The sequence below is a fragment of the Triticum aestivum genome, chromosome 7D, assembly GCF_018294505.1.
Source record: "Triticum aestivum cultivar Chinese Spring chromosome 7D, IWGSC CS RefSeq v2.1, whole genome shotgun sequence".
Taxonomy (NCBI): domain Eukaryota; kingdom Viridiplantae; phylum Streptophyta; class Magnoliopsida; order Poales; family Poaceae; genus Triticum; species Triticum aestivum.
In genome coordinates, this window is record NC_057814.1 from 549620091 (window position 1) to 549635030 (window position 14940).

The following is a 14940-nucleotide window of genomic DNA, read 5'->3' on the forward strand; positions in this document are numbered from 1 at the left end:
TTCCTTTTTGATGTCTGATGCACAAGAACAACATTTGAGTGAAAAAACATGGTATGATGACAGATGGAATATGTATTGATAATGTATGGGCATGGCATCTTGACATATATGATGAGTAAACTAATCAGATGGCGGTGCAACAAAGTAGAAGAAATGCAAGACAACATATGCAAGATAGACGCAATCAATAAAACCTTGCCAAATTAGAACAGGCACCTTGATGGGTGAACAGGACAAGCCATCTGCCTTTGACTCCTCGAGCATAGAATCGTCATTAGGATCATATTTTGAACAAGAATCTACAGGTGGGGAGCGTATGAGTCTCATCGCATCCAGAATGGCACTCAATGCCTTGGTGCCAATTTTGTAAGTCATTGAAGTGTTCCACAATATTCTTCTGAAGCTCGGATTCTGATATTCACAGTAATTACGTATAATATCTGAGAACCATGAAAACATAAATAGTAGTGAGATTATCTTTGTAATGCAGAGGATATTCTAATATAGGGGCACCCCTGTAACCCCTTGTGTGCTATCACTGGATTCTGATGAGAGAGATCATGTGTGCTGTAATATGGTGCATGCATTAATATAATATGGCAAAAGTACACAAAAAATAGGTTCCAGAAGTAAGGATAGTTGGCAGATGATAAGTTCATAATATACTGTATAGAGAGTTTATGGCCAAACCATGATAACAAGAGCACACAGCAACTAGGCATATCGTAGTGTACATAAAAGGGGTACACCAAAACCATGATATATAAATCGGGAAAGTGGAACTGGCTGGAAAATACGTTGTTGAATTGCCGCTACTAATTGAAAGCCTATCGATCACGTACATGCTAGCTCTTTTAGCTGTTGACTGCAAATGTCCCTGCGCCCCTTCCGGACAAGGAACATACTGTACGTACTAAATACAGAATAACAAAATAGGAACATGTTAAAGAACAGAAGAGGAAGCATATTCTTGAGGTTCCGCTTCATTGCATACAATGTTGGTTGCCCACTCATGATGAATCACAGCGCCAAAAGAAATGCAATTCCATGCTGTCTTTCTATATGTGGCCACATGCATTTGGAAAATCAAGTGGGAGCATTACCTGACCAATTAAATGTGTGTCTGTTAACTAATACCAGTATCATATCACAATTCGTATTTGAAGAACTAAGCTTTGGACTTATGATTGGTGTGTTGTTTAGCTTCAAGAGTGGACTGCTGCTAGTGCTGACACATAGCAGCTACACAGATCATAGTGTAGATATAACGGGAAAACCGTAAGCATTAGGAGTAAAATCAAGAAAGTGGAACTTGCTGGAATATATGTGCTAGTATTGCCGGTACGGCTAGAAAGGCTTCGGATACCAGCTCTCTTCAACTGAAGGTGCGGTACTATTAATATCAGTGTAACTCTCAAAGGTGACACAGCTCCCCGCATTTCCTTGCTAATCTTATAGGATTCAAGTGGGCAGGCCACTACAAATCAAAGAGGCTCGAAGAGATCAAAGTGTCCATCACAACCGACCGTATAGACCTCTACACTGCAAATGTCCCTGCTCATCTTCACTACAAGGAACATACTGTACTACTATCATACTCCCTCCGTTCCAAAATATAAGTCTTTGTAAAGATTTCCACTATGGATTACATACAGATGTATACAGATACATTTTAGAGTGTAGATTCACTCATCTTGCTCCATATGTAGTCCATGGTGGGATCTATACAAAGACTTGTATTTAGGAACGGAGAGAGTACTTATTAAGAAGAACGGAAGAGGAACATGCTAAAGAAGAGCAAGCAGATTTTGGATAATAAAATGTTCGTTGCGCAGTGCCCACACATGATGAACCAGAGCGCATTAAGAATGCAACTCCCTGCTGTCTCTCTATATGTGGTGCACGTGCTTTTACAAAGTAAAGTAGGAACATTAGCTGACCAATTAAACATTATCTATCTTAGTAATATCAGCATCATATCAGATTCGTATTTGAGCAACAAGTTTGGAATTATGAGTGGCACGTTGTTTAGCTTGATGGATTGAGGAGCAGTGCTAAGCAGGTACGATGATGGTACTGAATATAAAGGCATGTCTACATGCAAGTCGCGTGACTTCTGTCATTTGGGTCAGTCGACCATTTTCAGGCGGTTGGATGAAGATCCTACGTCACCTAACCCTTCTTCTTCCTCGTCTCTGATTCTTCCCATACAGAACACTGCATGGGCCGCCGGCCGAATCACCGGCCCCCACCGCCTGTGTTCCTCCGCCACCCCCACCACCGCCCTTTCCCCCACCCATGTCGAGTTTTCTTCGTTCGGCGTGGCCACACCACCTCCCCCCACAACCATCGTTCCCAGCTGAGCCCCTTCCTTCGCACCGGCGAACTCCGGCGAGCTCTCCAGAATCGACTGACCCAATTTTGAAATTTAGTCTACTGTCATTTAACTAGTGTGGAATATAAAAGGGGAAAACCATAAGCATTGCGAGTATAGTGTTGTGCATGCCATGGCGAATCTGAAGGTGCACACCGGACAAAGGAGAGTTTGCAACCAATGTTTGCTTTCAACTAGCAAGTAAGTGATGGACAAGAAATCAGTGGTGATCTATTTTCTTGCTGCGATAAATAAGTTGAGCAGATACGAAAGAGTACCGCCTCTCGTGCGGCACCGTGTATGCATCTGCTGAGAATTTGACGGTGCTGCGATAGTGATGGCTGTCGGCGGCGTGGAAGCAGATCTAGGAGGGTAGACGGTGGCGGCGGGGCACAATTGACGAGACGGTCATAGGAGCAGCGCCGACAAGGTGGACGATGGCGGGGATGAAGCGAGAGGACGGGATGCAAGGATCCCGGTCCGAAGCCGTGGATGAGAGAGGTCCATCTCTTGTAATGGCCGACGGCGTCGGGGTATCAGCTCCGGCATGGTGGAGGAGGACGGTGGTGGATGGGGTGGCAGAGGGAGGAGGCTGGGGTGGAGAGGGTGTTTTGTCGCGCATGGAGTACGAATGGGGAAATGGAGGGAGAGAGGAAGGGGGGAACCATGTCTTCAGGGCGCGCTTGTCTGAAATGCGAGGAAATTTAAAAACTTAGCCCCCATTTAAAATTTCCTACATCACAGCAATATTAGTTGGTTGGGGATAGGGCGGTAATCTCGCATACACCAAATATTTGCTGACGAAAGTTTGTTTTTGGCGCCCACCGTGTATGAATTGGGGGGAGTCGATTTCGGTCGAGGAGACACTGTGTTTTGGAGCCCACCGTGCATGAATCCGGGTGAGAGGCAGTTATGTCACGTTTGAGTGAAATTACAAACCTACCCCTATCGAAACCTATAGAAATCGAGCCGATAGGCTTTGCGTGTCAAGGATAGGCAGTAATTTCCATCTCGCAGATTTTGGTTTTGGGCGGTTACTGCAACTTTCCCTGCTTCGTTCAAATTTTTGCAGAGCAAGAGTGGACGTTTACCATGCCAACTCAATTCGAATCTAGTTTGTATTCTATTTTTTCGGGCAGGATCCATTTGCGATTGGAACAAAATTCTATATAGATTTTTTATGTATACTTTCAAAAGCACAACAAATAATTCTGCCCCTTTATATGTATATAATATGATTTACAAATACAATGATCTCAAAATCATAAGGTTGAATTCAAAAAAAAATTAAACCATATTATGTTATACTAAAATGTATGGATCAGTAATATCTACATATTAAATAACATAGATGCGCGTGAATTCATATGAGTATGCATGTTTGATAGATCAATTTTGGTTCGAGTATGAATTACATGTATCATCATCTTGAATTCAAACATTTGATTCCCTTTTATGTTGACTCCTTTCACGCCCATCTCTCTCGCATGCTCCTTCATGTAGCTATCATTCTGTTTTCTCCAGCTCACCCACACGCTCACTTCATGTTTCTCCTATCTTCGCAAACAGGGTCTCTCGACGTCTCCCTTGAGAAGTGTCACACTCTCCCTATCATTATACATTACATGGTTTTCATTATCTCTCACGTCTCTACCGTTCTCTGGTATCACTAGGTACCTAAGCTTTCTTTTTCACCGCCACACACACAGTCTCACTCGTCTTTCACTTTGTCTTTCTCTCTATGGGGTTCTCTCACACACCCTATATGTCTCTAGATATGACTCATACCACTAAAATTACTCTCTCCTGCAGACACAACATTTTTTGTGGTCTCCTTTCCGTCTCCATCCCAGTTATAAAACTGACACTATTCATTTGTTTACCGATCAGACAAACTCCCCCCTCTCTCTCTCACACACACAGCTCCTGCTTCCACTCCCCATCCCGACTATCGTCTCTCTCTTACACCCACAAAACTCCCGCTTTCGTACCCCTGACTCGTATTTCTCTCACATCATTGATCGACTAGCCTCCAGATAGGTTTATACACCCGCACACTCGTGCTTCCACTATCGGGTACATGTCTCTCTCGCGCTCCTTGTATCTATGTAGATTTTTCGTCCCTTCTTGAGACACGCCCTCTCGATCGTGCACACACACACTATCGCCTCATTTTAAGCTGATACCTCTCGCACAGACACTCTTTGTGTCTTTGTCACACATGCACTCCGTACTCCTCCTCTCTCCCTCTCTCTCACACACACAACACACACACACATGGGCTTTTTGCAACAACTAGCAAGATGGCCATGCGTTGCACGGAACATCAAGATGCATTTGTATGAGTAGTTTATCTTGTGGGAGAAAAGGATGAACGAGGGAAGGCCTTATTTGTAAATGTGGAGAGGGGTGTGGGTATCTTTTTGCAAAATTCCCATAGTTTCCTTCCTATCCGTCAGATATAAATCGGACGCCCTATATTATTGCAGGATGGCAGGCACACCATCATCATCAACTCTGTTTTTTATCTCTACTCTTATAAATAGCATAGTCGGTGATGATGGTGTGCCTGCCATCCTGCAATATAGGCTGTCCAATCTATATCTAACGGATAGAAAGGAAACTATGGCAATTTACCCGCACTCCTCTCCACATTTGCAGATAAGGCCTTCCCTCGTTCATCCTTTTCTCCCACAAGATCTTGATGTTCCGTGCAACGCATGGGCATCTTGCTAGTAAGAATAGAAATTAGAGATGTACCACTTCTCGAATCTTGAAACCAACAACATTCCTCCCTTTTGTCATCAAAACCGCCAAAGGAATATATTTTGAGTGAAACATACGTTATTTTTAGTGATACACGTATTTCGAAACTAGACTCTTTTTTCTATCAAATCGGTGAATATGTATTAATCTACTTTGATCGTGTGGCAACACATTGGCACATTGCTAGTAGTTATTACTACTGTATAATTTTTTGGACACCAGACAAATGGTGGAGTACATATACGAAGAGAAGAGGCGCACGCACGCAGTCGGTGTCTCGCTGTCTCGCACACATGAGAGTTACATAAAGGCACCGTTAACAAATAAACCCTAAAACCCTAGGCATGCGCGGGTACCGGGTACGTGGTGGAGCGCACCTTTGTAGGAATAGTCGGCTTGCGTGATAATTTGATCCATAGGAGTTGATGGTCGGGACCACAGGTGAACGACCTGGAGGCGGTGGTTCGCCAGTTGCCACAGATCATGTAGCCATGTTTAAAATATCAGTTTTAGCGGGGTAAGAGTTCCGATTTTCAAGGGCGCGTTATAAGTACTTAAGTAGTTTGTAGAACGATTGGTATTGAGCGAAAATGGAATTCATAACTGCTACTACCTCCTAGCCGTATGGTTGTATGGGTTTATGTTGCGGGATGTTGAACCTGGGAGTTCTAGGGAAAATACTATGGTTTAGATGTTGGTTTTCAGTAATGAAAACCGGAAGGGAGAAACCCTTCTTTGATAAAAAAACTACTACCTCCGTCCTGGTTTACTAGTCCCCATCGTATTTTGGGTCAAAGTTTGTCCACGAATTTTACTTGTAAAATGTGAATGGAAAACGAGATTTTGTTATACCCAAATAAAAAAGGACCGGAGGGAGTGATTGCTCTGACACAGATGCGACCTCTCATAGCGTAGGCATTGAACCAGCGCGCCAGCCAAGAGGGCCCCACTCGCTGCAGGCCCGGCTGAACACGCCTCCTCGCCGCACGCAACCGGCTTCAGACTGCCCCGCCTACCTCCATTGAATCCGCGCGTGTGCCGGCAACACATCCTTCCGCGAGCCGGCCGACATTTTAGAACACAAAAATTGATAAAAATATAATTAATTACGCATGGTCTTTACTTGTTGTGCTCGCACTAGTAGCAGGAACTAGAGGTTTTTCTTTATTTATAACTCTCCTCACATTTTTTGGGGCTTTGAAGTGAATCATGGTTGTGGACATTATCTATGAATGTGCAGATATCTGTGAACATGAGTTTGATGTGGAAGTTGAACTTGGAATGTTGGGCTTGTGCATGAACTATACCATGTCCAATGCTTCGTCTGTTATTGTTTGGAAAGTAATTGTTGTTATTACATGACCCTAAAAAAATTATTTTGTGCCACATCAGTAGATGCACAGACATCACAACAGGCATGCTGACTTGATAAGCATTTGAACCTAGCTATTATGAAAGAAAATTTGTACTGACAACAGTTTTAGATAGCAGGAGACGCCTAGCCTTCTCTGTCTCTGCTAGCTTCTTTCTGGCTTCTTCCATCTCTTCTTTGGCATGGATGAAGAGAGCATCTAATTACTCTTTTCGCTTCTTCAGGAACTCAGCTACATTCTCAAGGGCTGCTGCACGCTTTCTTCCAGCTTTTACTAGAGCCACGAGGACACGAACAGTTGACGACTCCACCTGGCTTGTGTGTAATCCAGCATCATCTGGGAATTTGCACCTTGTGTCTAATCCAGCATCATTAGGGAACTGGCACCCTGTGTGTAATCCAACCTCACTTTGGAAACATGATCTCGAGGTTGACCATACTTCCCTCCTCGCAGGAACTGCATCCTGACATGAAGTTACTTCTTTTTTAGATCAATACTCAGAGCAACCCAGATCCATTTAGTAGAAGCCAGATAAACATGACTCAGAGAAGTGAATTCAAAAGGGAAAAAAATTAAAAACAGACTACAAGGTGAGAATACCCACTTCCTACATCAAGCTAAAAGCAAAAGCACTAGGACGATTAAGACTCTTCTTATTACACATGAAGAACACGAGGCTAAGAGAAACAGAAACTACAACATATACACATCAAAGAACATGAGGCTAAACGAAAGTAATTGAAAGGGCAGTACTTACCAAAGCTCGTTTTACAGGTTCGGTGCAGCTCCTCTTTAACTTTCCACGCTCCATGAAGATGTCCCCAATATCCCGTGTTTGGTTTTCATTGCTCCTCTGCATGTTCGCACTCGTGGTTTTAAAATCTCAACATGGCAAGAAAAATATACTAGTAATACTCACGCATCTTGTGGGCAACATTAAAGCACTCGTCTGCCATGTTAGAGCATCTCCAACAGAAGCGCAACGCGCGGGGCTTTAAAAAGCGTTTACAGTGCTAAGATCGAGAAGTAGAGATAGAGAGTAGAGACATAGATAGTTCTCAGCATAGATATAGCATAGATAGATAAAAAATAGGTAGTTCATCTACTCCTCGTCGTCCGACTCCTCCTCGGTGATGTCCTCCTCCGACGTCTCAATGTAGGGGGGAAGATATCGATCGTTGTCGAATTCCCAGGGTGACGCTGCTCCTAGCCTCATGTTGAATTGAGCATCCGCTTTTCGCATACGCTTGTCCTCGCGATAGGTGGCTCGCTCCACCCTCCTCTTCTCCCTCTCCGCCCTCCTTTGCACGTAGAACTCGTGCTCGTTGATGATGTCCCGCGGGAAGCGTTGGCGCCACAATGCCATGGCTTCCTCGTCCATCTCGGCGATGCCTAGACGGTTCTCCCGCCTCCGGTTGTTGCGACGATCCTCGTCGGTGATAAGCCGCGGCAGAGGCACGAGCTCCTGCGCCCGCTCCCGCATCGGCATGTTGGGGAAGTTCAATGTTCTATAAGGCCACTGGAGGCGCCATGCCGCCACGTCGTACGGGTGGGCGGCCTCATTGGCGGTGTTGAAATTGCCGAAGCCGAGGCGCATCCCGTGGAACCGGATCTCGGCGGAGAAGCGGCCGGAGGGGCGCGCGCGGACGGCATTGTATCCCCAAGTTTCCCGGCGATGCGGCGGCATGGTGGCGCGGCGGCGGCGAAGCGAGAAAGAGCGGTGGCGAGGCGCAGAGCGGGGAGAGAGCGGTGGCAAGGCACAGAGCGGGTTGAGAGCGCTGGCAAGCCACAGAGGGGTTGGAGGGCGTTGGATTTTATAAAGCCCGCCGGACGCCGCGCACGAAAACTAGCGCGCGCCCGGACACTTTTTCCCGCTCGTGCGCGATCCTTTCCCGGCGTCCCTGCTGAGGGAGTCCTGGAATAGGGGGTCCTCGAACAACCGGACTATATCCTTTGGCCGGACTGTTGGACTATGAAGATACAAGACTGAAGACTTCGTCCCGTGTCCGGATGGGACTTTCCTTGGCGTGGAAGGCAAGCTTGGCAATACGGATATGTAGATCTCCTCCCTTGTAACTGACTCTGTATAACCCTATCCCCCTCCGATGTCTATATAAACCGGAGGGTTTAGTCCGTAGGACAACAACAATCATACCATAGGCTAGCTTCTAGGGTTTAGCCTCCATGATCTCGTGGTAGATCAACTCTTGTAATACTCATATCATCAAGATCAATCAAGCAGGAAGTAGGGTATTACCTCCATCGAGAGGGCCCAAACCTGGGTAAATATTGTGTCCCCCGCCTCCTGTTACCATCCGCCTTAGACGCACAGTTCGGGACCCCCTACCCGAGATCCGCTGGTGTTGACACCGACATTGGTGCTTTCATTGAGAGTTCCACTATGCCGTCACCATAAGGCTTGATGGCTCCTTCGATCATCGGCAACGATGCGATCGAGGGTAAGGTTTTCCTCCCCGGATAGATCTTCGTATTCGGCGGCTTCGTACTGCTGGCCAACTCGCTTGGCCATCTGGAGCAGATCGATAGCTACGCCCCTGGCCATCAGGTCAGGTTTGGAAACTTGAACTATACTGCCGACATCTGCGGGGACCTGATCTTCGACGGATTCAAGCCCATGTTAGGTGCGCCGCACAATCACGACGAGCATGATTTAGCTCTGCCGTTGGAAAGTGTTCGAGAGATCACACCTGCAATCACTCCGGCCCTCAATCCGGAAGAAATTGCGCCATCTGAGGACGGGTGGATGGACCCTGCCTCGGAGGCCGCACACTCGGTGGCGATAGAGCCGAATACTAACTCCACCTCCTACGAGACCCGTGTTGCCGAACCGTTGGATTCGTCCCCGGCCGCGGACTCCGAGCCGCCTGCATCCGTGCCCATCAAATCTGATTGGGCACCGATCATGGAGTTTACCTCCGCGGATATCTTTCAGCACTCGCCTTTTGGCGACGTGCTAAACTTGTTGAAGTCTCTCTCCCTGTCAAGAGACCCTTGGCCGAACTATGTCCGGCTAGAATGGGATGCGGACGACGAAGAAATTCGCGCCCCACCCACCACCCATTTAGTACCCACTGTCGACGATTTAACGGACATGCTCGACTTCGGCTCCGAAGACATTGACGGTATGGACGACGATGCAGGAGACGAGCAGGAACCACCGCCCACAGGGCGCTAGACTGCCACCTCATCGTATGACATATACATGGTGGACACCCCCAAAGAAGGGGATGGCGATAAGACAACGGAGGATAATCCCTCCAAGAAGCAACCCAAGCACCGACGTCAGCGGCGCCGCTCTAAGTCCCGCCATAGCAGAAGCAGCGATACCGGCACAAGAGACAATAACGCTCCGGATAGTGCCGAAGACGACGATAATCCCCTCCAGCCAGATCTCGAGCGGGAAGATGAACAAGCTAGACCTCCGGAATAGGCATCAAACGGAGAATCAGAGGATGACAATTACATGCCTCTCTCCGAAGACGAAGTGTGCCTCGGCGACGAAGAATTTGTCGTGCCTGAGGATCCCGTCGAGCAGGAGCGCTTCAAGCGCCGGCTTCTGGCCACAGCAAACAGCTTTAAGAAATAGCAACAACAGCTTCGAGCTGATCAAGATCTGCTAGCAGACAGATGGACCGAAGTCCTGGCAGCCGAGGAATACGAACTCGAGCGCTCAACCAAGAGTTACCCAAAGCGCAAGTTGCTACCTCGACTCTAGGAGGAAGCATTAAAACCTACATCACCAGCGTATGATGCGGCAGATCGGCCACCTCGTGGCCGAGACAGAGAGGCATATCAGCCCGAAGTTCAGCCCGCACCCCGCCGCCACTCAAACAAAAATACCAAGGCCCGGGGCAACACGCAGGACCTGCGAGACGTATTGGAAAACAAGGCAAAACATGCAAGATCGATCTACGGATCACGGGGGCGCGCACCAACGCGGGACGATGACCGTCACGCCGGATATACTAAAAGCAAATCCGGCCGCGCCGAATACAGCAGACAAGACTCATATGAACTGCGTCGTGATATAGCCCGGCACAGAGGCGCCACACACCCCCTATGCTTCACTGATGATGTAATGGATCACGAATTCCCAGAGGGTTTTAAACTCGTAAACATTGAATCATATGATGGTGCACCAGATCCCGCGGTATGGATCGAGGATTTCCTCCTCCACATCCACATGGCTCGCGGTGATGATCTACATGCCATCAAGTACCTCCCTCTAAAACTCAAAAGACCAGCTCAACATTGGCTGAATAGCCTGCCTGCAGACTCCATTGGCAGTTGGGAGGATTTGGAAGATGCATTCCTTGACAACTTCCAGGGCACTTATGTGCGACCACCGGATGCTGATGACTTGAGCCATATAACTCAGCAGCCAGGGGAATCGGCCAGGCAATTCTGGACCCGGTTCCTAACTAAGCAAAACGACATTGTCGAGTGTCCGGATGCAGAGGCCTTAGCGGCATTTAAGCATAACATCCGTGACGAGTGGCTCGCCCGGCACCTCGGCCAGGAGAAGCCGAAGTCTATGGCAGCCCTCACGACGCTCATGACCCGCTTTTGCGTGGGCGGAGACAGCTGGCTGGCTCGCAGCAACAACACATCAAGAAGTCATGGCACTTCAGATACAAAGGATACTAACGGCAGACCACGTCGTAACAGACACAAGCGCCGCAACAACGGCGACAACGCCGAAGACACGACAGTCAATGCCGGATTCAGCGGCTCTAAATCCGGTCAGCGGAAGAAGCCGTTCAAAAGAAGCAATCCAGGCCCGTCCAGTTTGGACCGCATACTCGATCGCTCGTGTCAAATTCACGGCACCCCCGATAAGCCGACCAATCACACCAACAGGGAATGCTGGGTGTTCAAGCAGGCCGGCAAGTTGAATGCCGAAAACAGGGATAAGGGGCTGCATAGCGACAACGAGGAAGAGCCTCGGCCGTCGAACACAGGAGGACAGAAGAGATTCCCTCCACAAGTGAAAACGGTGAACATGATATACGCAACCCACATTCCCAAGAGGGAACGGAAGCGTGCACTAAGGGACGTCTATGCGATAGAGCCAGTCGCCCCAAAGTTCAACCCATGGTCCTCTTGTCTGATCACCTTCGATCACAGGGACCACCCCACTAGTATCCATCATGGCGGATCTGCCGCATTCGTCCTTGACCCCATCATCGACGGATTTCACCTCACCCGAGTCCTTATGGACGACGGCAGCAGCCTGAACCTGCTCTACCAGGATACAGTGCGCAAAATGGGTATAGACCCCTCGAGGATCAAACCCACTAAAACCATCTTCAAAGGTGTCATCCCAGGTGTAGAGGCCCATTGCACGGGCTCAATCACACTGGAAGTGGACTTCGGATCTCCGGACAACTTCCGAAGCGAGGAGTTAATCTTTGATATCGTCCCGTTCCGCAATGGCTATCACGCACTGCTCGGACGAACCGCATTTGCCAGATTTAATGCGGTACCGCATTATGCATACCTCAAGCTCAAAATGCCTGGACCTTGCAGGGTTATAAAAGTCAATGGAAACACAGAATGCTCGCTCCGCACGGAGGAGCACACTGCGGCCCTCGCAGCAGAAGAACAAAACAGCCTTTCAAGGCAAATCGCCAATTCGGCGATAAAGACCCCGGACACCTTCAAGCGAGTCCGGAGTAACCTGCAGCAGGATCGCCTGGCACGTTCAGAGCTCGCCTAGCAATTCGGCCTCTATCCTAGTCCCGGTCAAGCGACGAAACCTATGCCGCGCGTACATAATTACGCACTAAAAATACCATGGGCATAGGCGGAGGCACGGCCAGGACACGTCCCACAATGCGGTTCAACCGCCCTAGGGGCTGTATACCTTTATCATTTTCTCTCTTTCAGGACCTTACTCTCTGGAAGCCCTTTCCGGTAGTCTGATTGCTGGACGCATTACGAGAAGGAAACACCAAGGAGGCAAGAAGCTAAGACATACAAAGGAATCCCCAGGTGGTCTGTAATAATGATCGAAGTACCCGTTTTAAATACCCATACACAACTTGCCCTTGGATAGGATATGTCAAATAGTCCTATTTTTTGCTTATTGCACTACTTGTATCAGTACGCTTCGACGTATTATTTAAATAACAATGCATAGCATTAGTCTATTATTGCATTACCCTTCCCTTTTTCCTTGTCTGTTTATTTACGACACCTTGCACCCGTACATTCTGGTATGACCAGTACGCCAGGGGCTTCAGTATACCCCATAATACAGCGTGAGAAGTCCGAACACTTTTGACAGTGCGGCACCCCGAACTTATAGCATTATATGCATCAGCTCCGAATCATGCCTTGGGTCAATAGTTGGGTTTGCCCGGCTCCCATGTTTTGGTACCTTACGTTCCGCAATATCAGCTAAGGTAGCGCTGGGAGAACTACTGCGATTGTGTCCTGGTTCTTCCGGACGAGCACCTCAGTAGAGAAAGCCGAAAACTGACTGTCATGATAAGGCGAGAGCTGGTCGCTGTTCGACGGGTCTCAAGTCCTTAAAGACTTTTTCCGCTTCGGGCGAGGAGTCGGCCTTGCCCGACTTAGGCGTATATAGCGCCCCAAATTCGGCCTTCCGAAAACTAGGGGCTTCGCCAAAATTTAAAATTGTAGACTTCTATGGCTAAGTGAGAGTGATAAAGCCTTATAGTCCGATTGCCTGGTTCGTTGTGCTGAACACCTCCCTCGAAGGACCCAAAATTGGGGTAAAGAGTGCTCAGGTTTATCCCGAACACCCCAGTACTAGTTACATGGGGGCAGAAGCCAACGACTGGCCAACTCACAGATTTTATAAACGGCCGCACAGAAGGTAATATTTTAAATCCACAAGCATTGCATAGCGCAAATGAACTCGTTTCATATTACAGGATCACATGAGTACATTTATTCGAATATTACATCCTTAGTACATTCCTCCGCCACAAGGCGAGAACCCTTCAGGACACTGTTATAATACATTTCGGGGTGGCGATTCCCCTTGCGTTCCGGCGGCCCTTCCTTCACCAGCTTCTCGGCGTCCAGCTTCGCCCAGTGCACCTTTGCCCGGGCAAAAGCCCTGCGCGCGCCCTCGATGCAGGTAGACCGCTTTATGACTTCAAATCATGGGCAGGCATTCACAAGCTGCCTTACCAGGCCGAAGTAGCTATCGGGCAGGGGATCGCCAGGCCACATCCGGACTATAAGACCCTTCATGGCCTGTTCGGCTGCCTTGTGGAGCTCGACCAGTTGCTTCAGCTGGTCGCTCAATGGCTTGGGGTGTTCGGTTCCAGTATACTGAGACCAGAACAACTTCTCCGTCGAGCTCCCCTCCTCGGCCTGGTAGAACTCCGCGGCATCTGACACACTGCGGGGCAGATCTGCGAACGCTCCTAGAGAGCTCCGAACTCGGGTAAGTAAAAGGAAATTTTCTTTCACATGCTTGCTTTGCATAATGAATGCCTTACCTGCCGCTATCTTCTTAACTGCCTCAATTTCCTGGAGGGCCTTTTGGGCTTCGGCCTTGGCGTGTTGTGCGCTTTCGAGGGCCTTCGCAAGCTCGGACTCTCGCGTCTTAGAGTCAAGCTCCAAGGACTCGTGTTTTTTGACGAGAGCATGGAGCCCTTGCTGCACCTCGCCGACCCGGGCCTCTTGTTTTTCTCGCTCAATGCGCTCCTTGGCCGCCTTGTCCTCAGCCTTAGACAACACCTTCTTCAGGGTCGCCACTTCGGTCGTGGCCCCTAGTAAAATTCATGACGATCCTATGATCTAAGCAACCACCCTTGTTTTTCTTATCAATATACAGACGGGGTATAACTTACCTTTGCTCTCTTCGAGCTGCCTTTTGGCAAGGCCGAGCTCTTCCTTGGACCTCTCAAGGTCCCGCTTCAGTGCGGCGACCTTCGCAGTACATGCGGCAGTGGCTAGCAGTGAAGCCTGCATATGCACATAGACATATTTCGATTAGACTCCCGCGGTTATTATTTGATCCTCTATTCGGCCTTGATTCGCAAACGCCAAACAGAGCATCAGGGGCTAGTGTCTATGCGGTAACATTGTCTTATAATCTTGTTACTTACCTCAAAGCCTGTTAGGAGGCTGGCACAGGCTTCAGTCAGTTCGCTCTTGGCGGACTGAACTTTCTTGACCACCGCACTCATGATAGTGCGGTGTTCTTCATCGATGGAAGCGCTGCAAAGCGCTTCCAGCAAGTTGGCCAATGCCTCTGGATGGACAGAGGCCATCGGCACAGGCGGCTTGCCCCTCTTAGCGAGGGGTTGCCTAACAGAGTCCGGAACCACTGGAGGTTCCGGCGCAGTATTCGGCTGGGGGCCGAATTTGCTGCCCCCATCATCAGAGCCCATGGGAGTCTTGCTCCCCTTGCGCCCAGCATCC